This window comes from Mycteria americana, unplaced genomic scaffold, assembly GCF_035582795.1.
Source record: "Mycteria americana isolate JAX WOST 10 ecotype Jacksonville Zoo and Gardens unplaced genomic scaffold, USCA_MyAme_1.0 Scaffold_39, whole genome shotgun sequence".
Lineage (NCBI taxonomy): Eukaryota > Metazoa > Chordata > Aves > Ciconiiformes > Ciconiidae > Mycteria > Mycteria americana.
Window position 1 is genome coordinate 1,933,077 of NW_027445626.1, and position 22,478 is coordinate 1,955,554.

The 22,478-nt window shown below is 57.1% G+C and overlaps 1 non-coding gene and 1 pseudogene across 1 annotated transcript; one reads left to right on the forward strand and one right to left on the reverse strand.

Moving 5' to 3' along the window:
- Window positions 1-1,470: 1,470 nt before the first annotated feature.
- On the forward strand, window positions 1,471-20,542 carry LOC142403628 (scavenger receptor cysteine-rich type 1 protein M130-like; annotated as a pseudogene).
- On the reverse strand, window positions 12,087-12,158 carry TRNAA-UGC (transfer RNA alanine (anticodon UGC)). The gene has a single exon. It is a non-coding gene; the product is annotated as a tRNA-Ala (tRNA).
- Window positions 20,543-22,478: the final 1,936 nt, after the last annotated feature.

The window sequence follows — 22,478 nt, forward strand, 5'->3', positions numbered from 1 at the left end:
CATTCAGCTGGATGATGTTGGCTGTAATGGCACTGTATCTACCCTGTCTGACTGCCCACACAGAGGATGGGGTGAACATAACTGCATTCATGCTGCTGATGCTGGGGTGATGTGTTCAGGTAAGGGGACAGCCTGTTCCCCACCTCTGGGGATGTGACAGGGGAAGAGACCTTGCATGTGTCCTCAGGGAGCAACAAGTGGGCACTGGAGCACTGCCCAATGTGGTCGGTCACACTGCTGAGCTGGGACTGACATTGCTGGTGTTCCCAGTGCCTGTGAAAAGCCCAGAGGGAGCCTAGCCCAGGCTGAACTAACCCTGCCACAGTGTCTCAGCCTCTTTTCAGTCAGTGTATTGGGCTGCAGATGAATCCTCCATCCCTGCCCTGGGGTGTCCACTGATCCCCACTGGTCTCCACCCATTCTGCCAGCTCCCAGACAACAGTGCTGAGGGTCCCTGTGCTGGAGAAACCAGGGGGACTTGCTTGGCACTGCACACCTTGGAGGAAGGGCATGAGATGGCTGGTCCCCTGGGTCATTCCCCTTCACAGGCATGAGTACCTCAACTGAATCAAAAGGGCTTTTCAGAGAGCATGAGTGCTTGGCCCTGGGCTCGGCTGTGTGGTCCAGCCAGCTCCTGCAAGGCTTGGGAGCTTGGCGTCTGCCTGACTCTGGCTGCTCCCTTCTGCATCACTGCATGCACAGGCTGGTACTGGAACGTCCCTGGAGCTGTGACAGCCCCACAGAGACATAGCCCCATGCAGGCAGTGCTGACCTGCTGCCCAGCCTCTCCTGCCTGCCCATGGTTCCCCACACTGCCCCATGAAACAGAGGCTTTGGCAGCATTTTCTGACTCTCGTCTGTGCCTGCTGTTAACCTTTGAGCCAGCATGAGCCCAGGGGGACATGCAGGTCTCCTGTCCCTCTGCCTGGACGTTGGCTTGGGACCTGTGCACCTGTGGACAGAGCCCTGTGTGCCTGGCTGAGGACACCCCCTCCGAGCAGGCATCGGAGAGGGCTGGACAGGCACCAGCCATGGTAACTGCTGCACCCTTTCTGTGCTCTGTGACATCTCCCCCTAACAGCAACCTCCCAACAGCCCAGAACAGCCCTGGGAGCAGGGTGCATTTCTGGCTGCGTCAAGGAGATGGTCCTGCCTGGTCGCAAGCTCTGCAGGAGCTGAGCAGGCTGCAGCAGTCATTATCATCTGGGCCAGTTCTCCCGGGCCAGAACTGCGCACACCACACTGCAGTGCTGGTGGGACCATGCCGGGCAGCACAGGGCACGTTGTGCAGCAGCAGATTGTGCGAGCAGTGCCTGGTGCTGCAACAGACACATACCCTTCGGTGCTGTGATGGTGTAGAGAAGGTGTGCAGGGGGTCGGGTGTGTTTGTGTTACCAAGAGTCCTTCAAGAGCTTCCTCTGGGATGTTCAATGGGTGGTTTGGTCATGGCTTGCTTGGAGGTGATGCAGGATGTGGTCATGTATCTGTCAGAGGACTCTGGGAACTCCAGTTACTTTGTTTGTTCCAGGCTTTGTCCGGCTGGTAGAAGGGAAGAGCCGCTGCTCAGGACGTGTGGAGATCCATGATGGGGACCAGTGGAAAACTGTCTGTGACTCCCACTTTGGTCCCAAAGCTGCTGCCGTGGTCTGCAGGGAGCTGCAGTGTGGTGTGGCCCTGCCTGTCGCTGGGGCAGCTCAGTTTGGAGAAGGGGTGGGTCCCATGTGGGATGGAGAGCTGCAGTGTGTGGGGAATGAATCCCTCCTCATCTCCTGCCCCAGGGGGTCCCGCAGGGACCAGCCCTGCACCCACATGAGCAGCGCTGCTGTCACCTGCACACGTAAGGACTCAGGGTGGGGTGTTGAACACTGGGTGAGCTCCAGCCTGAGGGGGGGCAGGTTGTGCCTGTGGAGACAAGGGAACTGGGGTAACTGTTCCCACAGGCTGGCAGAGAGGTGACCTTCCTGGGGCATCCTAGACAAGGGCAGGGCAGGGCTGATGCCCGAGGACAAGGAGGGGGCATGGGTTGGGAGGGCTCACTGGCATCATCCTGTTGCACCACAGGGGACACAGAAAGGCGTGAGGGTGGAGGATGAGCTGGGAGATGCCCAGGGCAGGCTGTGGTCCAGGGGAGCTCAGGACCCGGGCAGAAGCAGCAGTGTGTGCTTGGGGGAGCCGTGGTGGGGGCAGGTCTCTTCTCAGGGTGCTGGCTGGGGAGGAGCGGGTGCCCTGGGTGGGTATGAGCCGGGGGTCAGTTTGCAGGGGGCCATTGGTGTGGGAGGAAGTGCCAAAGTCTGTCGGCGCATAATGACCCATCAGGGTTGGAGGTGGGCATCCCCAGCCTTGCACAGCCCATGGGGATAGAAGGGAACCCTGCACTGCCCTGGGGACAGCCTGGAGGGCAGTGGGCTCCCACCCTGGCACCTCTGGCTCCACCTGAGCAGGGGTTCCCCCAAACGCACAGTGCTGGGTCTCAGCACTGTCCTGACTGGTCCTGTGTCAGTGTTTGAAGGGGCTGTGAACGTGAGGCTGGTGGACGGCGACAACCACTGTGCTGGGAGAGTGGAGGTGAAACAACAAGGCCAGTGGGGGACTGTGTGTGGTAACTACTGGGACATGCAGGATGCTGCAGTGGTTTGTAAGCAGCTGGACTGTGGGTCTGCTGTTGGAGCTCCTCAGTACGGAGGCTTTGGGCCAGGATCTGGCCCCATTTGGCTGGATGATGTTGGCTGTAATGGCACCGAGTCTGCCCTGTCTAACTGCCCACATGCAGGATGGGGTGAACATGACTGTGTTCATGCTTTTGACGCCGGAGTGATATGTTCAGGTAAGGGGACAGCCTGTTCTCCACGTTTGGGTCTGGGATAGGGGACAAGGTATCTGGCTGTGCCTTCAGGTTGCAACAGCCTAATGCCAGAGCAGGGCCCGGTGTGGCTGGTCGAACTGCCGATCTGGGACTGTCATTGCTGATGTCCTCGGTCCCTGGGGAAAGCCCAGTGGGAACCTGCCCCAGGGTGCCCCTACCCTGCCTGGCCCCTGAGGTGGCTCAGATGAATCCCTCTGCCCTGCCCTGATGTGTCTGTTGGTTCCCAACTTTCTCCTCCCTTTCACCCAGGACCCATCTGGCAGCAGTGAGGTCCAGGTCCCCCCATGCCAGAGGCACCAAGAGTGACTCATGCAGCCACCCACAGCCTTGGGGAAGGGCATGAGATGGATGAGGAATTTTGGGTTGTGCCCCTGGCAGACAAGGGTCCCTTGGCCCAAGCAAAGGTATTGCTTGGAGAGGAGGAGTGCTGGGCTTGGGCAGAGGAACAGGGTGGCACGTGGCACCTCATTCCTCCCCCAGGGTCACCCCACAAGAGCGTGTCCAGGGGGACAAAAGCCCGTCCAGGAGTGCTGCCTCGCTGTCCAGCCTCTCGTGTCTGTCCCAGCCTCTGGCTGCCTTGCGCTTTTGGGTTTGCCAGCACTTTACTGGCTCTCCTCTGTACCTGCCCTTGCACTGGGAGCTCGTGTAAGCCCAGGGTTGCTCTTCTGTCCACTCTCCTGCCCTCTGCCCAGCTGTTGGCCATGGACATGTGTGCCCAGCAGTGCACTCTGGTCATGCCTGAAGACCTCTTTCCCCGCAGGCGCCGGAGCGGGAGGCTGGCACAGACACTGACCACAGGTACAGCCTGACTGTACCTTTGCCCTGTGACATGTCTCATCTACCAGCAGCACCCCAACGGCCCAAGACCCCCCTGGAACAGGGTGCATTTCGGGTGGCACCAAGGAGTTCCTCACGCTGGGCCCTGAGCTTGGTGGGGCAGAGCAGGCTGCAGCAGCCAACAGTGCCTGGGACCATTTCCCCAGACTCCAAGTGCTCTGGGTGCTGCAGTGGCCAGGGACCAGCGCTGGGTAGCCCAAGGTCTCTGGGGCAGCAGCAGTTTGTCTGAGAGATTCCTGTGGCTGTGAGTTTGGAAGAGAAGCAAGCCCACAAGTGCTGTGCTGATTTCTAAGGAGCAGCAGGGGGGGAACGATGTTTTTGTGCCATCAGCACCCCCTGAGAGCAGCTGGCGTGGTCATGGGGCTTTTTGCCTTTGACCACCTTGGAGATCATATGGGACATGATCAGGGGACTGCCAGAGGGTTGTGGGAACACTCAGGGGTCCTTGTGTGCTCCAGGATCTGTCTGGCTGGTCAGACGGAATAGCCCCTACTAAGGATGTACAGTGATACATGATGAGGACGCTGGGAAAACTGTTTGCATCTCACACTTTGATCCCAAAGTTGCCAACATGGTCTGCAGGCTCTTCAGCGAGTCTGCAATAGACACATCCCCTTGAGTGCTGTGATGGTGTAGAGAAGGGGTGCAGGGGGGCCTGGATGTCTTTGTGTCACCAACACTCCCCCAACAGCTTCCTCTGGGACGTGCAAGGGGCCATTTGGTCATGGCTTGCTTGGAGGTGATGTGGGAACGTGGGCATTTAACTGCCAGAGAGCACTCAGAGGTTTTTTTTTTCCCAGGCTTTGTCCGGCTGGTAGAAGGGAAGAGCCACTGCTCAGGACGTGTGGAGATCCATGATGGGGACCAGTGGAAAACTGTCTGTGACTCCCACTTTGGTCCCAAAGCCGCTGACGTGGTCTGCAGGGAGCTGCAGTGTGGTGTGGCCCTGCCTGTTGCTGGGGCAGCTCACTTTGGAGAAGGGGTGGGTCCCATGTGGGATGGAGAGCTGCAGTGTGTGGGGAATGAATCCCTCCTCATCTCCTGCCCCAGGGGGTCCCGCAAGGACCAGCCCTGCACCCACATGAGCAGCGCAGTTGTCACCTGCACACGTAAGGACTCAGGGTGGGGTGTTGAACACCGGGGATGTGGTGGGGGTCGGGGAAGAGAGCAAGGACTGTGCTGGGCTGGGCGTGAGGACAGGAGGGCTGATGGGTTGTCTGCAGCATGAAAATAGTGCAGAGGGAGAAGAAAGGCATGCTGTGCCTCTGGCCTCTACGCCAGCTTCTGAGGGTACAAGAGCACCAATCCACCCTCAGCCCTCCTCCTCTCTCCCCAGAGTACACAGGCTTCAGGCTGGTGAACGGCAGCACGGCGTGTGCGGGGAGGGTGGAGGTCCAGGTGCTGGGGACCTGGGGGACCCTCTGTGCCTCCCGCTGGGATCTCTCGGATGCCCACGTTCTCTGTCGTCAACTCAACTGCGGGTTTGCCGAGTCCCTTCCTGGAGGAGGGCATTTTGGGAGAGGACTCGGACCAGTCTGGAGAGACTCATTCCACTGTGACGGGACTGAAGTCCACCTGGGACAGTGCCCAGTGATCACCCTGGGGGCCTCACCGTGCTCCCATGGGAACAACGCCGCTGTCATTTGCTCAGGTGAGTGCTGGGAAAATGCAGCATTGAATCCCTTTGCCCCTTGTGTGTGACATGGCCACCCAAAGCAGGGGTCCCATGGCAGTACCAGGCTGAATTTCTCCCTGGAGAAAGCACTGTGTCCCCAGGAGCCTTCTGGAGGGCTTTGCCTGGTCAGGCTGACCGCTGTGCTGTGGGAGAGCTGAGGACTGAATGGAGGCAGGCACCTGCCCTCAGGGTGGCGGCTTAGGCCCCTGTGCCACTGCAAGGCCTGGGCTCCTGTATTTCTCTCCTGTGGGACGAGCCCAGGACAGGGCTGCGGGGCTCTGCTCCATCCCTCTGGCTACAGACAACCGCATGCCATCCCCACAGAGAGCCCTGCAGAGCCTCATCCCACCGCCCAGGCAGGAGCAGGAGCTGCCTGGGTGCCCCCAGCAGCAGCAGAGCTGGGTGTGAGCTGCAGAGCAGGCACGGGCTTTGCCCTCTCCTCTTGTCAGCACAAGGCTCAGACTTGTCCTGTTTGGTTGGAAAAGTCCCCCTTGCCCTCCTCCCTGAAGGGTGCCATGCTCCCCAGTGCTGCCGATGGCAGTGGCATCTCTGCTCTCCCCAGGCTCAGCCGGCTTTGCATCCCTGCGGCTGGTGGGTGGAGGGAGCCGGTGCGACGGGCGAGTGGAGATCTTGCAGCACGGGACGTGGGGCAGAGTCCTGGATGACCAGTGGGACGTGCAGGAGGCCAACATGGTGTGCCGGCAGCTGCAGTGCGGACAGGCAGAGGCAGCCTACAACCCCCCAAAGGCTGAGCGAGGGACGGGCCCCGTAGGGCTGCGAGGGGTCCGGTGCACAGGCAATGAGACCAAGCTGACCCTCTGCAACACCTCCCTGCCCGAGAGTGCACTGGCGGAAGGGGTTGCAGAGGACGTGGGAGTCATTTGCTGGGGTGAGCAGTGCTTCATGGGCCCCCCAGATGATGGGGTGTGTGGGTAGCCAGGCCCTGACAGCCACTGGGGTTTCTCCCCACTGCAGGGAGCCGGCGGGTCCGTCTGGTGAATGGGTCTGGGCGCTGCGCCGGGAGAGTGGAGATCTACTACCAGGGCAGCTGGGGGACCATCTGCGATGACGACTGGGACCTGGCTGATGCTGCTGTCGTTTGCCACCAGCTGGGCTGTGGAGGGGCGGTGGAGGTGGCGAGCTCTGCTCGGTCTGGGGAAGGCTCTGGGCAGATCTGGCTGGATGGCGTGACCTGCTCTGGGGACGAAGCTGCTCTCTGGGACTGCCCTGCCAGGCCCTGGGGGCAGCACGACTGCGGGCACAAAGAGGATGCGGGAGTCATCTGCTCAGGTCTGTGCTGGCAGCTGTGGTGGGAGACTGCTGCCGGGGATGCCAGGACGTGGGGAGGGCCAGGCATGGACAAGGCTGTCCCTGGCTGCCACTGAGCCCCAGCATGATCCTGTGGACACCCATGCATGGGCACCCTCAGTCCCTCTGGGGCTCCCTGGGGAGCTCAGCCGTCCCCGAGTGTTAGCAGGAAGGGCAGGGGTGTCTGTGCATCAGGGACTTCTCTCTGCCCCCGGGTGCAAGGGGCACGTGCTGGCCCTGCCCCTGCCTGGCTGAGGGCCTGGGGAGTGCAGAGGTGTCCTGGCTCCCACAGCCCCACACCAGCCTCTTCCCCCTTCCTGCCTTTCCTCCCAGAGTTCCTGGCCCTCAGGCTGCAGAACAGCGACGGCTGCTCCTGGCGCCTGCAGGTTTTCTACAACGGGACGTGGGGGAGCATTTGCTCCAACTCGATGACTCTCAGCACGGTGTCGCTGGCATGCAAGGAGCTGGGCTGCGGGGACGGAGGATCCCTGGAAAGACGCCTGCCCTATGGCAAGGTGTCTGGCCCTGCGTGGCTGGATAATGTGCAGTGTGGGGAGAAAACCAGCTCCTTCTGGCAGTGTCCCTCCACTGCCTGGGACCCGCAGTCATGTGAAGACCTGCGAGACGAGATCCACATCACCTGCGATGGTAACTCTGAGCCACTTGGGCACAGTGTCACCCCAGCTCCTGCTTTCCTCTATGCACAGCCAAATGCAGAGGGGCTATTCCTTTCCATGTCAGACCCTTCTGCTGCCGGTGGCACAAACATGACCAAAGCCACAAAAGTGCAGCAGCAGTTGTAACCCAGGTTGCCAGCAGCACCTGGGGCAGGCAGAGATATCTCCAGGGGAGGTCTCAGAAGAGATCACACAGGCTTCAGAAGAGCCTCCCCTCCATAGACACACTACTGCTGCTCTGTGAACCAGGGACCTTTAGGGGCTGAGCAATCAGGGTCCCCCCAGTCCTGCGCGTGTCCCCTGAATGACCGGGCTTCAGTTGCTGCCATGACCAAGATGGTACAGGGAGGCACAAGCAGAGCTCAGCCTCGCTCTCTTCTGCACCATCCCACACAGCAGCCCCTTCACTTCAGTGTTTCTTTCTTCAGGGGCACGCCCAGAAATGTCCCCGGAGCCATTGGCCCCATGCCCCAACTCCACGAGCTGCACAGGTATTGAGCTGCTCCTCTGTGTCCCCTTCTTGTGTGGTAGGGCTCTGCCTGCTGTCTCAGTGCCATGGGAGGTCTTTGCCTTCTGCAGACAGGGAGAAGATTCGTGCCGTGGGAGGCGAGGACGGGTGCTCGGGCAGAGTGGAGGTGTGGCACCGTGGCTCCTGGGGGACGGTGTGCGACGACTCCTGGGACATGCGGGATGCCGAGGTGGCGTGCAGGCAGCTGGGCTGTGGTCCTGCGGTGTCTGCCCTGAATGAGGCTGCATTTGGGATGGGGCAAGGCCCCATCTGGCTGGAGCAGGCGGAGTGCCGGGGGACAGAGCCATCCCTGCAGGACTGCTGGGCCCGGCCCGGGGATGGCGGTGCTTGCCGGCATAAAGAAGACGCTGCCGTGCGCTGCTCAGGTGAGCGGCAGGGCTGGGACCCCTTGCTGGAGTATTGGCAGGGAGATGGGGAAGGTGTTTTGTCAATTGGTCCTGGCATGGCCCCTGACCTCCAAAGAGCAAGAGCGTTCCTGCAGAGTGCAGGAGCCTGGTGCCAGGCAGGGAGCAGCCTGGGTGGAACTGGGTGTCCTCTGGGCACTGCCCGTGAGCCCCTAAAGCCCCAAAGCTAACTCCGCGGCTGCCTGTGCCATCCTCCCTGCTGCCCAGAGCAGAGACCCTGGCCCCTGTCCTGGCCTACTTTTCTGGCGCTACTGGAGCGGCAATTTGTGTGGGATGTGTGAGGGACATGTACAGACACACACTTGGTGTGTTGGGGAGGAGGGTCCCCAATACCTGCACACCCACCCTCTCAGCCCAGCTCTCCTTTTCCTCCTCTGCAGCTACACCCAGGACAGCAGCATCCCCAACCTGAGCAGGTAATTGGTCCTCTTGCCTGAGGCTGGGTATCTCTGGGGCCAGGCTGTGACCCACAGCTGGATGGAAGGGGCTCCTTGCTAGGCCGGGAAACTCCCAGGAGGAGGCACTGGGGTGGTGGTGGTGGAGTTGGGGAGGGTTGGAATGTACTCAGCAGGGTGGAAGCTTGCCCATCAGTCCACCCTGGGACCCTCCACCCCCTCCTGCCTTGTGTGATGGGTGTCAGGGCTGGTGCTGCCCCCTCCTCTCCCACACCTGGTGCTGCCCCTTCCATGTTCTTACCCATACAGGTCCCACTCGGGGCCGTTTCCCCAGCAGCGGGAGAGTCTCTGTGCCCGTCATCATCTGCATCATCCTGGGGGCCCTCCTCTGCCTGCTCCTGGCCCTCCTGGCTGGGCAAGTGCTAAGGGCCAGGGCAGGACGCAGAGGTGGGTCCTTCCACAGCAGTCCCAGGGGGAGATGCCTCCTGCAAGGGCTGTGGGGTGTCAGTGAGGGGCACAGGCAGAGCTGGAGGGGATGAGACTGTGTGCTGCCACCTGTCCCATGCACCGCCCCATTGACTGCCTGGCCATGGGGCATCAGCATTAAGGTTTAGAGAGAGCCCAGAGGCATGGGGGGCTAGCACTGGGGCAAGGAGAGAAATGGCAGACTGGGGACGGCCAAGGCTGGCAGTGCTCTGGGTAGTGCTGGAAGGGGCTCTCGGGCAACAGAGATGACAGGAGGTGTGTGGGGCAGTAGGGTCCATGTCTGAGGTGTCAGATCCTCAGCCTGTCCCTCTGCCGAGCCCTGCCCCCACCATGGCAGGGCAGGGGCCCTGCTGTAGACCCATGGGGCGGATAGGGAGCAGCTCCAGGTGGAGAGGAAACATGGGAGCTGCTCCAGGGTCAGACAAGGGGTGCATGTCCCAGGGGCCAGAGGGGCATGAGAGCTGTCTCTGAAAGGATGATGCGAGGGTGATGCTGCCCCAGATGATCTCCACAGCAACGTTGCCCTCACTGGGGGTGCTGCAGCCGTGCCTGGACAGTGCAGTGGGTCTGTGCTGTCAGACCAGTCCTGGGCTGGCCCAAGCAACAGGTCCGGGGGAGCACAGTGGGATCCATCACCCCTCTGCCTCTCCCTGTGCCAGCCCTGCCTCTGTCCCCAGGCTCCAGGAGAGCTCAGGAGCTCTTTCCCGAGGCCGTGTACGAGGAGATCGGTTACAGCCCAGTGTGGGAGAAGCAGACGAGGTTTGGTCGCTCAGGTGGGTGTGGGTCCTCCCTGGAGGCACATCTGCAGGACCCTTTCCCCTGTCCCCAACCCAGAGATGATCCCCTGAAGCCCCCCACACTGTGGTCCCTGTAGCACTGGGGCCATGTTGTCTGTGGGGGAGTTTCCAGGGTGTGGGTCCAGGAGAGGAGCTTTCTCCCCACTGTCTTTGCCCGTCCCAGCTGCACAGCCCCTCTCTTCCTGCCCCTGCACCCCATGTGACACCTGAGGAGTGAGGGAAGGGGCTGTCCTAGGGCAGCTCTGGGAGCACCTTGGAGACACTTTTTGTCCTGGGGGAGCCGTTTAAATTCCCCGCCCTCCTCCTCATGCAGTCCCAGCTCTGTGGGTCCCCCTTCCCCAGCAGCGCTGACCATGAGACAGGTCAGTGGGGCTCGCTCCATACCACCTGCTGTGCATCTCTCCAGGCTCCTATGCAGAGGAGTCCCTGACCCAACTGCAGCCCTACCCTGGGGACACCAAGGAGGAGGATGGTCTGAAATCAGCACCGGGTAATGGAGACAGGAAGGTGTTGGTCTCCCTGTAGACATGTGATGGACAGAGGTGTCATTGAGTGTCACCATGAGAGATGGGGAGGACATGGGGGTCTCCTGTGGTGCTGCCAATACCAGTGTCTCAACCCTGTGTTTCCATGTGCATCGTCCTATCCTCTGCTCTGCAGGACATATCTTCTCACTGTCAGCAGCTTCTCTCTCCTTTCAGATGTTCTTGTTGTGCCTGGAGGCAACCCAGCAGATGGCTATGATGATGCCAAGGAGGTTCCTGACTTTGGGGAGGGTGCTGCTCCTGAGCAGGGAGCTTGGGAAATGCCCAGGGTGCCAGAGGAGGGAGCAGGCTCCAGGGATGCACTCGGAGGTGAGAGGGAAAGATAGCGCTGCTGGTTCCTGGGGTGCCATCCCTGGTGCCACCCCTGTCGCTATGGTCATGACACCCAAACCTCCTGGGGATGGGGAACCTGCCGCGGGAGCTTTCCTTGGAGGGACTGTGGGTGGGAGAAGGAGCCGAATGTGGTGAGGAGCAGGGAGGAAGGTGATGTACAGACCCCATGGGCCAACTGCACTGTCCTGCCTTGCTGCTTGCAGGGGGCAGCCTGCGCTCCTGGAGAAGTGCTGGGGTCCCTGGAGCTGCAGGAGACACCTCGTCCCTGTGCCTGGGGAGCATGGGCTATGATGATGCTGAAGAGGTGTCTGTGGCACATCCCCATGAGGACACAAAGGCTGTGACACCGCAGCTTGGTGCACAACAGTCCCTGAGCCCCAGGCCAGGAGAGCACATCCCTGCTGTGCAGCTGGGTGCAGCCAGGAGGGAGGAGAGCTCTGTGCAGCTGGGAGAGCTGTGAGCACCAGGGAAACATCTCCCTTTACCACGCGCAGCAGAAACCACCTGCAGTTTCCTCTATTTTTATTCCCGCTTTTACACTGTGCGTCCATATTGGTTCTTATTAAAAGTCTCTGAAGGCTTTGACCCAGAGCTGGGGCTTGCCTGCCCAGATGTTGGGTCACCTCCCTGAGGCTGATAAGGGGGAGCAGAGAACGATGACACAGTGGTAGGCAAGGGGCACATCTCAGGGACAGTAGGCTCGGGGTCAGGCTGTGGGGCTGCAAGAGCCCATGGTCCCTGGGGAATAATCCTGCTGACAGAGACATTTCCATGCTGCTGGCCATGGGCAGTTTCTAGTCAAAATGGCTCTCTGGTATATCCAGTGGTACACCCCAGCGGCAACATCCATTTCCTCACCCTCGGGTTTCCAGCTGCTCTTTGTCCCAGGCCCTGCCTGGGCCACGCTGGTCCCCCAGTGCAGAGGCCATGCCAGAGCTGCTATGTCAGGGTAAGCCCTGGGCTGTGGCCCCACAGAAGTGAGCCCTAAGGTGGCCGAGTCCCCTGAACACCCCAGCCATCCCCAGGGTGGATCATGACCCACGGATTACCTCCCACAATGGTGAGGATGCAGCCTTGCTCCCCACTGCCCCAGCACAGGGTGCAGAGCCACTTTCTGGGACACACGGGCTGAGATTCCCTCTCCTCATGCTCTGCCAGGAGCCCAGTCTCCATGGGCTGTTCCATGGGCTCCAGCCCGCACCTGCCTGAGGCTGGGGAGTCAGGGCAAAAGCAGCCCTGGAGATGCTGGGGATTGAACCCAGGACCTCCCACATGCAAAGCAGGCGCTCTGCCACTGAGCTACATCCCCTTGACACCTGCCAGCAGGAGAGACACTCTCCTCCCATGATGTGTCTATGACGAGCACAGTCCTGTTGTCCCCTGCGTGCCCAGGGACCCTCTGCAGAAAACAGCACTTGAACCCTTCTGAGGTGGGCAAGCTGGGACTGCCTCTGTGCTGGGGCCTGATCCTAGCACAGGGCTGCACTGCAGAGTGCTGCCCCTTCAACGCCTCTGCAGGGCAATGGGGCAGAAGGAGGCCCTTGCTGCAGGTGCTGCTCCCACGCTCTGGCCCACTGCGGGATGGGTCGATGGAGAGGAGAAAACCCCTTCCCGTGAGCCTCCTCTGCCACCCAGGGCAACAGCCCTCTGTGCCACATCTGTCCCCAACTCCACAGCAGGAGCAGTGCAACAGGGTGAGGGAAATGCCCTGCCTGGGGTGAGGTGCCCGCAGGCTCCAATGAAATACCAGGGCATGCTGTGGAGGGGACGTGGTGGCAGAAATCTTATATCCCTCCTCCAGGCACCAGGCCTCCCCCTGCAGCCCTCTGTTCCCCAGCATCTCTGGAGGTGACTTGAAGAGCAGGCTTCCATCTCCATGGGGTGGGCATGGGGGTTGGGCTCAGGGACCTTCCCATTCCTTCAGCACTGATGACTGTCCTGGCAGCAAAGCAGTGCCCTGGGACAGCCCTGGCTGGGGTCTCTGTGGCAGGGTGGGTGTGTGTGTTCAGCTGGTAACTCAAAGGCTGATGGTTTGACCACATGCAGGGATGGTGTCCTCATGGTGGCACAGCTTTGACAATTGTGTTGCCCAATGCCATAGAGTTTTCCCTGCTGAGCCCCTGCCTGGCATGGGGGTTTGGGGGAATCAAAAGCAGACCACAGTGCCTGTGAACTTCTGGAGTGGTTGAGTGGAGTTAAGGGGATGGACTGCTCACCTCTTCTGCTTTGCACACATGACCCCAAAACCCATCCTCAGCAATGACTCTCCCGTTCTTGCTCAAGAAACACATAGAAGGACTCTTCTGGAGCAGTGATAATCCTGCAGGCACTACCCCTGCGGCCAAGCGTGTTCAAGCTCGTGCTCAAAGCTGACAAGACAGTAACTGTGCTTGGACAGACAGTCTCTCCCTCTCACCACCTCTCACTTGTGCTCAGTCACAACAAAAGCCAAACTTCTCTGCAGGTGCATCCCTAAGGAGCCAGCTGTGAGGCAGCAGAACTCCACAGGGTTAGAACATGCACGTTGCTGTGCAACTATAGTCCAGTATGTGCCATTCCTTGGCCTGACTGGGGAGAGGCTGAGGCTGGAGACAGAGGGAGATGTGCTGGGTCACAGCTGTCACTGTGTTCCTGGGGGGCGAGCAGGGCTCTGTAGCGGCAAGAGGTTGCAAGAGGGGAGCCCAGCAGCTTGTTGGAGCTCATGAGCAGCTCTTTCTTCCTCTGTGCAGGGACTGATGGCTGTGAGGGGCTGCAGCTGGTCTAGCCAGTGCAGTCTGGTGGGTGAGTCTATTTGGGCACGGCTTTGCCAGCTGTCCTTGACACATCAGAGGTCTCGCTGTGACAGACCTCTGGAGGGAGGGTGCTGCCATTCAGGCCTCAGCTCCAGGGAGTGCCTCTCCCTGGGACTGGGGGGACAGTGGCCTCCCCCATGGGCAGTATGCTCTGGTCTGCAAGCTGAGGTCCAGGTGCAGGATGTGTGTGAGGAGGGGAGCAGTCTGTGCACCATCAAGAATGACAAAGAGGAGAGAGACAAGGTCTTTGCAGAGACCCCACAAAGGAAAGGTGCCAATTGCTGTGGAGCAGGGAAGGAGGGACAGATGGAGAGCACCCCAAAGAAGCACTGAATGGAGAGTCCTGTTGAGGGGAAGGCTGGGGACTTGTGGAGCAAGAGGAAGGCTCCTTCTAACCCGCAGATCTGCAGCTACAGTGCAGGGGCAGTGCTCTGGCAAGAGGCGAAGGAGCAAGGAGGACAGGGTAGGCTGGAAGAAGCAGGCAGGCTCTGCAAAAAACTGAGCGAGGATACCACTGTATCAGCCCAGGGTTGAACCAGGGACGTTTCGATGTTCTGTCTAATGCTCTGCCAGCTGAGCTACTTCAGCCCTGCCCCAGCAGCCCTTGTCCCAATTCCATCCCTGCCAGGCCACAGGCTGACACACATGAGGAGCATTCCTTGGGGAGGGTCCCAGGGAAGAGCCTTTCTCAGCCCGTCCTCTCCCTGCCTCCATGGCCAGGTGGGCTCCAGATTTGGGTGGAGGCCAGCTTACACTGGGCATGCCAAAATGTGTGTGGGACTTCAGTCCAAACGTGACAGTGGCAAAGCAGGTGGGCCTGCCAGGCACGTGTAACTGCAAAGGCTGAGGGTGGAAGAAGTCTGGGGCTGTTGGAAGACCTTATCTCCTTCCCCATGGAAGGCCTCCTCCCCACCCTTTTTTCCCCAGCTCAGCTTCACTCCTTTATTCCCAACTCTTCTACCTCCTCCCCTCTGAGCAGCGCTAGGCCATGGGGAATGGGGTTGTGGTCAGTCCAGAACACTTCCTGCCTGCTGCTCCGTCCTTCTCACACTTTTCCCATGGGGTCCCTCCTACAGGCTACAGTCCTTCAAGATGAACCTGCTCCACTCTGGGCTCTCCACAGGCCACAGTTCTTTCAGGAATTACCCAACTTCTCCAGCATTGCGTCCTCCACGGACTGCAGGGCTTACATTGTCCACCATGGTCTTCTCCATAGGCTGCAGGAAAATACCTGCTGTGCTGTGGTATTCTGCTTGGGCTGCAGGGGAATATCTGCTCTGGTGCCTGGACCACCGAGGGGGTGGTTCTCCTCCTTCTTCACTGACCATAGTGTTGCAGGGCTGTTTCTTACCTGTTTTTTTTCCACTAACTCCTATTCCAGTCTGGCAGTTGTGCCCCTTCTTAAATACATTTTCACACCCGTTCCACCAGCTTTGTTGCTGGGCTCAGTTTTGGCCAGCGGTGGGTCTATTTTGGAGCTGGCTGGACCCAGCCCTGTCTGGCATGGAGGCAGCCCTTGGTCTTCTCTCACAGAGGTCACACATGCAGCCTCCTCGCTACCAAAACCTGGACATGGACACCAATGCACTGTGTAAATCTTTGCCTTGCTAAATGGTGTCCCCTGCTCTTCCCTCATCAAGAAATCCAACCTAGTTGCTGGGGAGGAAGAGAGAGCAAGAGAGAAGGCCTTGATGCTGTGAAAGCACTCCTCCGCAAATAGGTACAACACTGGTGTATTATAACACTGTGGTCACTGTCCTGGTTTTGGCTGGGATAGAGTTAATTTTCTTCTTGTGGGGGTGGTTACAGCAATGGAAGCAGAACAATTGGCAGCGCAGAGGCAAACCCATCTGGGCTGCAGCACTGTGGCAAGATATTGCTGCCCGAGTAGAGAACCTGGTTGTAAAAGTACGTCACGTAGATGCTCACGTACCCAAGAGTCGGGCCACTGAGGAACATCAAAACAACCAGCAGGTGGATCAGGCTGCTAAGATTGAAGTGGCTCAGGAGGATCTGGACTTGCAACATAAGTGTGAATTATTTATAGCTCGATGGGCCCATGACACCTCAGGCCATCAAGGAAGAGATGCAACATATAGATGGGCTCGTGATCGAGGGGTGGACTTAACCATGGACACTATTGCACAGGTTATGCATGAATGTGAAACATGCGCTGCAATTAAACAATCCAAGCGGTTAAAGCCTCTGTGGTATGGAGGGCGATGACTGAAATATAAATATGGGGAGGCCTGGCAGATCGATTCTATCACACTGCCACAAACCCACCAAGGGAAGCGCTATGTGCTTACAATGGTGGAAACAATGACCGGATGCCTGGAAACATATCTTGTGCCCCATGCCACTGCCCGGAACACCATCCTGGGCCTTGAAAAGCAAGTCCTGTGGCGACATGGCACCCCAGAAAGAATTGAGTCAGAAAACGGGACTCATTTTCGAAACAAGCTCATTTACACCTGGGCCAAAGAGCATGGCATTGAGTGGGTATATCACATCCCCTATCATGCACCAGCCTCTGGGAAAATTGAACGATACAATGGACTGTTAAAAACTACACTGAGAGCAATGGGTGGTGGGACGTTCAAACATTGGGATACACATTTAGCAAAGGCCACCTGGTTAGTCAACACTAGAGGATCTGTCAATCGAGCTGGCCCTGCCCAATCAAAACTTTTACGCACTGTAGAAGGGGATAAGTTCCCTGTAGTGCACATAAAAAACATGCTGGGGAAGACAGTCTGGGTTACTCCTGCCTCGGGCAAAGGCAAGCCCATTCGTGGGATTGCTTTTGCTCAAGGACCCGGGTGCACTTGGTGGGTAATGCGAGAGGACGGGGAAGTCCAATGTGTACCTCAAAGGGATTTGATTTTAGGTGAGAATAGCCAATGAACCAAATGGTATAATGTCAATTGTTGTATAATACTATGTGTCATCACTTTTTCAATAAGGATCACCCAGATTAATGAAGAAGGAACTTCAACGAAAGTAAGCAAAGTGCAGTGGTGATGGAACCAGAACTGGCTTCAACATGCAACAATCCAACACCACATACCATCTCTTCTGCCCTGAAGGACTATTATGACGGATGGAGCCCAAAGCCATGGACTAAATGAACTTAATTGTAGTAGAAGGGGTAGAACCCGGGCATGACGTAAATGGTATAGAATAAGGGGTGGATACTGTCCTGGTTTCGGCTGGGATAGAGTTGATTTCCTTCCTAGTGGCTGGTGTAGTGCTGTGTTTTGGGTTTTAGTAATACTGATAACACACCGATGTTTTGGCTGTTGCTAAGCGGTATTTACACTTGTCAAGGACTTTTTTTCCCAGCTCCCCATGCTCTGCCAGGTGCCCAAGAAGCTGGGAGGGGACACAGCCAGGATTGTTGATCCAAACTGACCAAAGGGCTATTCCATACCATATGACGTCATGCTCAGTATATAAAGCTGGGGAAGAAGAAGGAAGGGGGGGACATTGGGAGTGATGGTGTTTGTCTTCCCAAGTAACTGTTAAGCGTGAGGGAGCCCTGCTTTCCTGGAGATGGCTGAACACCTGCCTGCCCATGGCAAGGAGTGAATGAATTCCTTGCTTCGCTTTGCTCGCACGCGCAGCTTTTGCGTTCCCTATTAAACTGTCCTTATCTCAACTCATGAGTGTTCTCACTTTTACTCTTCCGATTCTCTTCCCCATCCCACCACGGGGGGAGTGAGCGAGCGGCTGCGTGGTGCTCTAGTTGCCGTCTGGGGCTAAACCACGACAGAAACTCACCAAGTTTTACAAGGAGAAGTGGCCAGTCCTGCAGCCAAGACAGAATAACCCCATGTATCAGGGTAAGCCTGGAGCTGACCAGCTGAGGAGTGACCCTGAGGAGAAGTCCATAGTCACTTCAAGGGATGCTACAGAGGCCAGTGCAGCATGCTGACCACGAATAAGGCCAGCTGCATGTGGGGCTGAATTAGGAGGAGTGTGGCCACCCAGGCAAGGGGAGTTACCTCCCTCCTTGACTCAGCAGGGGTGTGGCCACATCTGAAATAATCTATGCTGGTGTGGGTCTCCATGTTCTGCAGGGGTGGGGAGAAGCTGGAGAAGGTTCAGAGGACGTCTGCTAAGGCAGAGTTAAGGGGCTGAACACATGACTTGTGTGGAGAGACTGAGGGGCTTGGGATTCTTTTGCCTTGTGACATAGAGGCTCAGGGCAATGCCACAGTAGCCTGCAGCTGCTTGAAGGCTGCTTTCAGAGAGGATGAAGCTTTTCTTTGTAGAGGAAACAGCATGAGAAAGGAAAGAGTTAGAGCCTGAGCTTGGGCATGATCAAAAATGAAATGTCACTTGAAGGGTAGTGCTGTGGTGCAACTGGTCACCGAGGGCACAGCAGTACAGCTTTGTAAGTGCAAGTTTCTTCAGCCTTTCCTTCCCTTCAGTTTTGCAAGAAGAGTCCAACCTCCAGACACCGGCGCTGAGGAAATACCCTTTTATTGCTGTCCTGGTTTCAGCTGAGACAGAGTTAATTTTCTTCGTAGTGGCTGGTATGGGGCTATGTTTTGGATTTGTGCTGAGGACAGTGTTGATAATACAGAGATGTTTTAGTTGCTGCTGTACTAGTCAAGGACTTTTCAGCTTCCCGTGCTCTGCCAGGTGCAGAAGAGGATGGGAGGGGACACAGCCAGGATAGTTGATCCAAACTGACCAAAGGGCTATTCCATATCATATGATGTCATGCTCAGTATATAAACTGGGGGGAGTTGGCCGGGGGGTAGCGATCATTGCTCGGGGACTGGCTGGCTGTCGGTCGACGGGTGGTGAGCGGTTGTAATTTTTTTTTTTTTTTTTTTAATTATATATATATGTAATTTTTTTCCCTCCCTTGGGTTTTGTTCCTCTCTCTCTCTCTCATTGTTTTTTTCCCCCTCGTTATAATTCATTATTAGTATTACTATTATTTTGTTCCAATTATTAAACTGTTATTATCTCAACCCACGAGTTTTCTTACTTTTGCTCTTTCGATTCTCTCCCCCATCCCATCGGGGGGGGGGAGTGAGCGAGCGGCTGCGTGGTGCTTGGCTGCCGGCTGGGGCTAAACCACGACAATTGCAGAGAAGTGACACGGGAGGCCAGCTGTACCGTAGTACCAGACACACGTACAGAGTCCTCTGGGTCAGACCGGCTGGGTTCATGCCCCTGGAGAAGTGCTGTGGAGGCAGACATTCCTGGATAAACTTGGTTATCACAGATAAAATACCCAAAGCACAGGAGGTTCCCGAGGTACATCGGAAATCACTTGTGAAGAGACATGCGTAGCTTATTGCTGCTGACAGAAAAATAATTGAATCAATTTCTTCAGTGCGTCTTTGAGCTCCTTATTCCTCATGCTGTAGATGAGGGGGTTCACTGCTGGAGGTAGCACCGAGTACAGAACTGCCACCAACAGGTCCAGAGCTGATGAAAAGATGGAGGGGGGCTTCAGGTAGGCAAACATGGCAGTGATCAAAAACAGGGAGACCACGGCCATGTGAGGAAGGCACATGGAAAACGCTTTGTGCCATCCATGCTTAAACGGGATCCTTAGCATGGACTTGATGATCTGCACATAAGACAGCACAATGAAAGCAAAACACCCTGAAGCTAAAGAAAAACCAAACAGGAGAAGTCCAGCTTTCCTGAGGTAGGAGTGTGAGCAGGAGATCTTGAGGATCTGGGGGATTTCACAGAAGACCTGTTCCAGGGCTTTGCCCTTGCAGAATGGTATTGAAAATGTATTGGCAGTGTGCAGCAGAGCATAGAGAAACCCACTGCCCCAGGCAGCTGCTGCCATGTGGACACAAGCTCTGCTGCCCAGGAGGGTCCTGTAGTGCAGGGGTTTGCAGATGGCAATGTAGCGGTCATAGGCCATGAGAGTGAGAAGACAATACTCCCCTACCATCAAGAACAGAAAGAAAAAGACCCGTGCAGCACATCCTGTGTAGGAGATGGCCCTGGTGTCCCACAGGGAATTGGCCATGGCTTTGGGGACAGTGGTGGAAATGGAGCCCAGGTCAAGGAGGGAGAGGTTGAGGAGGAAGAAGTACACGGGGGTGTGGAGGTGGTGGTCGCAGGCTACAACGGTGATGATGAGTCCATTGCCCAGGAGGGCAGCCAGGTAGATGCCCAGGAAGAGCCAGAAGTGCAAGAGCTGCAGCTCCCCTGTGTCTGCAAATGCCAGGAGGAGGAACTCTGTGATGGAGCTGGCATTGGACATTAGCTTTCTCTGGGCACGGGGCACTGTCCAAGGAGGGAAAGACAGTGACAAGTTAGAGTAGACTTCTCAGAGCAAAATCACAGCCATTTTTCTTGGACGCCTCCCAGCTACACACCCACCCTTTCCATTTTCTAGGAGACCTTCAGCTCTCTGGCTTGAGCTCTGGTTGGTGCCAGCCGAGTGTGCCGTGGGGAGCAGGGCCTTTGCCCACTGGCTGCCGAGGAGTCAGCCCTGCTCTGCAGCAGTGGGTTCATGGGAACAGCGGGGGCAAGGGGCCAATCCTGGTGTTTGAAATTTTTCAGGTTAAACTACTCCTAACACAGAAGGGCTTGTCGGTATCTGCACTCCCAGTGCTAAGGAATGGGTATGACCAAAGGCAGTTTGAGAAGTTATTTTTAAAGCATTCCTCCATCTCACCTGTGGAATGTTCTTGGAAGTCAGAAACCCTCAGCATTTCTGCCATACTCAGGGAGAACAGAGTGAGCCCAGCGAGGCAAGAGCATTGTCTGTGGCTTAGTGCAGAGTGAGGGGAGTTGGTCTGTCTCTGTGTTTTGTTCTCAGGTTCTCTGTGATTGCACCTTTCTGAGATGGAGGAGGATCACACTCCCCTGTTACCCTGAAAATGATCAGGCACTGCTGAGAGCAGAATGATCCACTGCAGACAACCAAATCTCTTACCCTTTCTCAAGATATCAGCACCCCACTTGAGCCTAGGATACCCCTTCCTGCTCATTTCACCGACCCAACAGCATTTCCTCCATTGTAGAATCTCTGCGCTTCTCCATGAGTCTTTCAATTAACCCAGAGATGCTATGAGAAAGATTTGCATTCTGGAGGGCAGCTCACAGCTTGGAAGGACAGCCCAAGGAGAGAGAGAAATGTCCTAACCATGGCATCTGATTAAGGGAGAGTCAGCTCATTCCCTAGCTCCACTGACTGCATTGCCCACAGCCCCACAGGTTAGAGGAAAGCTGGGACACTTGTTCCCATGGACACACCTGCATGGGAGGACCCACAAGATCAGTGACTCTGCAGCTGAAACTCCCATTTCCAGAGAGCCTGACAGCAGTGCCAAGAGCAGCCAGGAGAGGCAAGGAGACAGACTGGCACTCAGGAAAGATCTTCCCTTTCCGCAACTCTGCACAAAACCTCCCAGATCGTGATAATGCAGGACAGTATCCCTCAGCCCAATTGACGGTCGGTGCGAAATGGGCATGTGGCAGGAGAGATGCCTGTCACCTCTTCTGCTGGTCAAGTGGGCATGGAGGAGACTCCCACCCTCGACCCCACAGCAGTGAGGGCCAAGAGCTGTGCTGGGTGATAGAAGAGAGGTGAGGGGGCTTGCTCAGGGAAGGCGTCTGCGCTGCAGGGGGTGGCCAGGAGGTGCCCATACCTCCCCTGCAACAGGGTTCCCGTTAGCAGTTCCCTCCCTCCCTGCCCATGTCTCTGCTGCCTGGAGCAGTCCCTGCTGGGAGCTCTTTGTCCGCATGTCTCCTCCCTGTCGGTGCTCACAGAACCCACTCCAGCCCCTGTGCGCCCATCTCTTCCCTGCAGCTTCTCCATAAGTGCAAGGACCAAAAAAGCAGGTGAAAAACCCTGATGACACTTGAAAGGTGTCCTGGTTTCGGCTGGGATAGAGTTGATTTCCTTCCTAGTGGCTGGTGTAGTGCTGTGTTTTGGGTTTGAGTATGAGAATAATATTGATAACACCCCCATGTTTTGGCTGTTGCTAAGCTGTATTTACACTGGTCAAGGACTTTTTTTTTTCAGCTCCCCATGCTCTGCCAGGTGCCCAAGAAGCTGGGAGGGGAACACAGCCAGGATTGTTGATCCAAACTGACCAAAGGGCTATTCCATATCACATGACGTCATGCACAGTATATAAAGCTGGGGAAGCAGAAGGAAGAGGGTGACATTCAGAGTGATGGTGTTTGTCTTCCAAAGTAACCGTTACGTGTGAGGGAGCCCTGCTTTCCTGGTGCTGTCTGTAGCCTCCAGAGTTGGAAACTGAAAACACAGATTCAGGAAAGTTCCTTATCTTTACAGTAATGCCTGCTTTTACCTTCCAATTGAGAAATCCCCTGCAAAATGTCCCACTGCCCACTCAGCCAACCAAGAGGAGAAAACTCAAAGAGCAGACACCTCTCTTTTCAGGTAACCCCTGCCTTGATGTCTGTCTTGAAAAGTCCTGAGGGTGATGTGGAGCTGTGAGCAGCCCTGACCCACGCAGCACCGTCTCCACAGCAGAGGCACCGTGCTCTGACGAGGGCCACTCCTTCCACCCACAGCTTCTCCTGCAGCGCTGTGCGGAGCCACCCGGGCAGGCTGAGTGCTGACCCTGGCAGGCGGCAGAGTCCCTGCCCCAGTGCACAGCCCCCAGGGTTGCAGGAACCCTGCTCTGAAAGACAGCCCTGGACACCCTGGGCGGCACACACACACATTCACAGCCCTGCAGCTGTCCCTGGGAGAAGGCAGCTGTGATGCCCTGTCCCTCTGATGGTGCAGCAGGGAAGCCCTGCTCTGCAGCATGTCCTCCTCTACGCTAGAGAAACTGTGGAAGTCCTCCTGACTGTGGGATGTGCCAGCT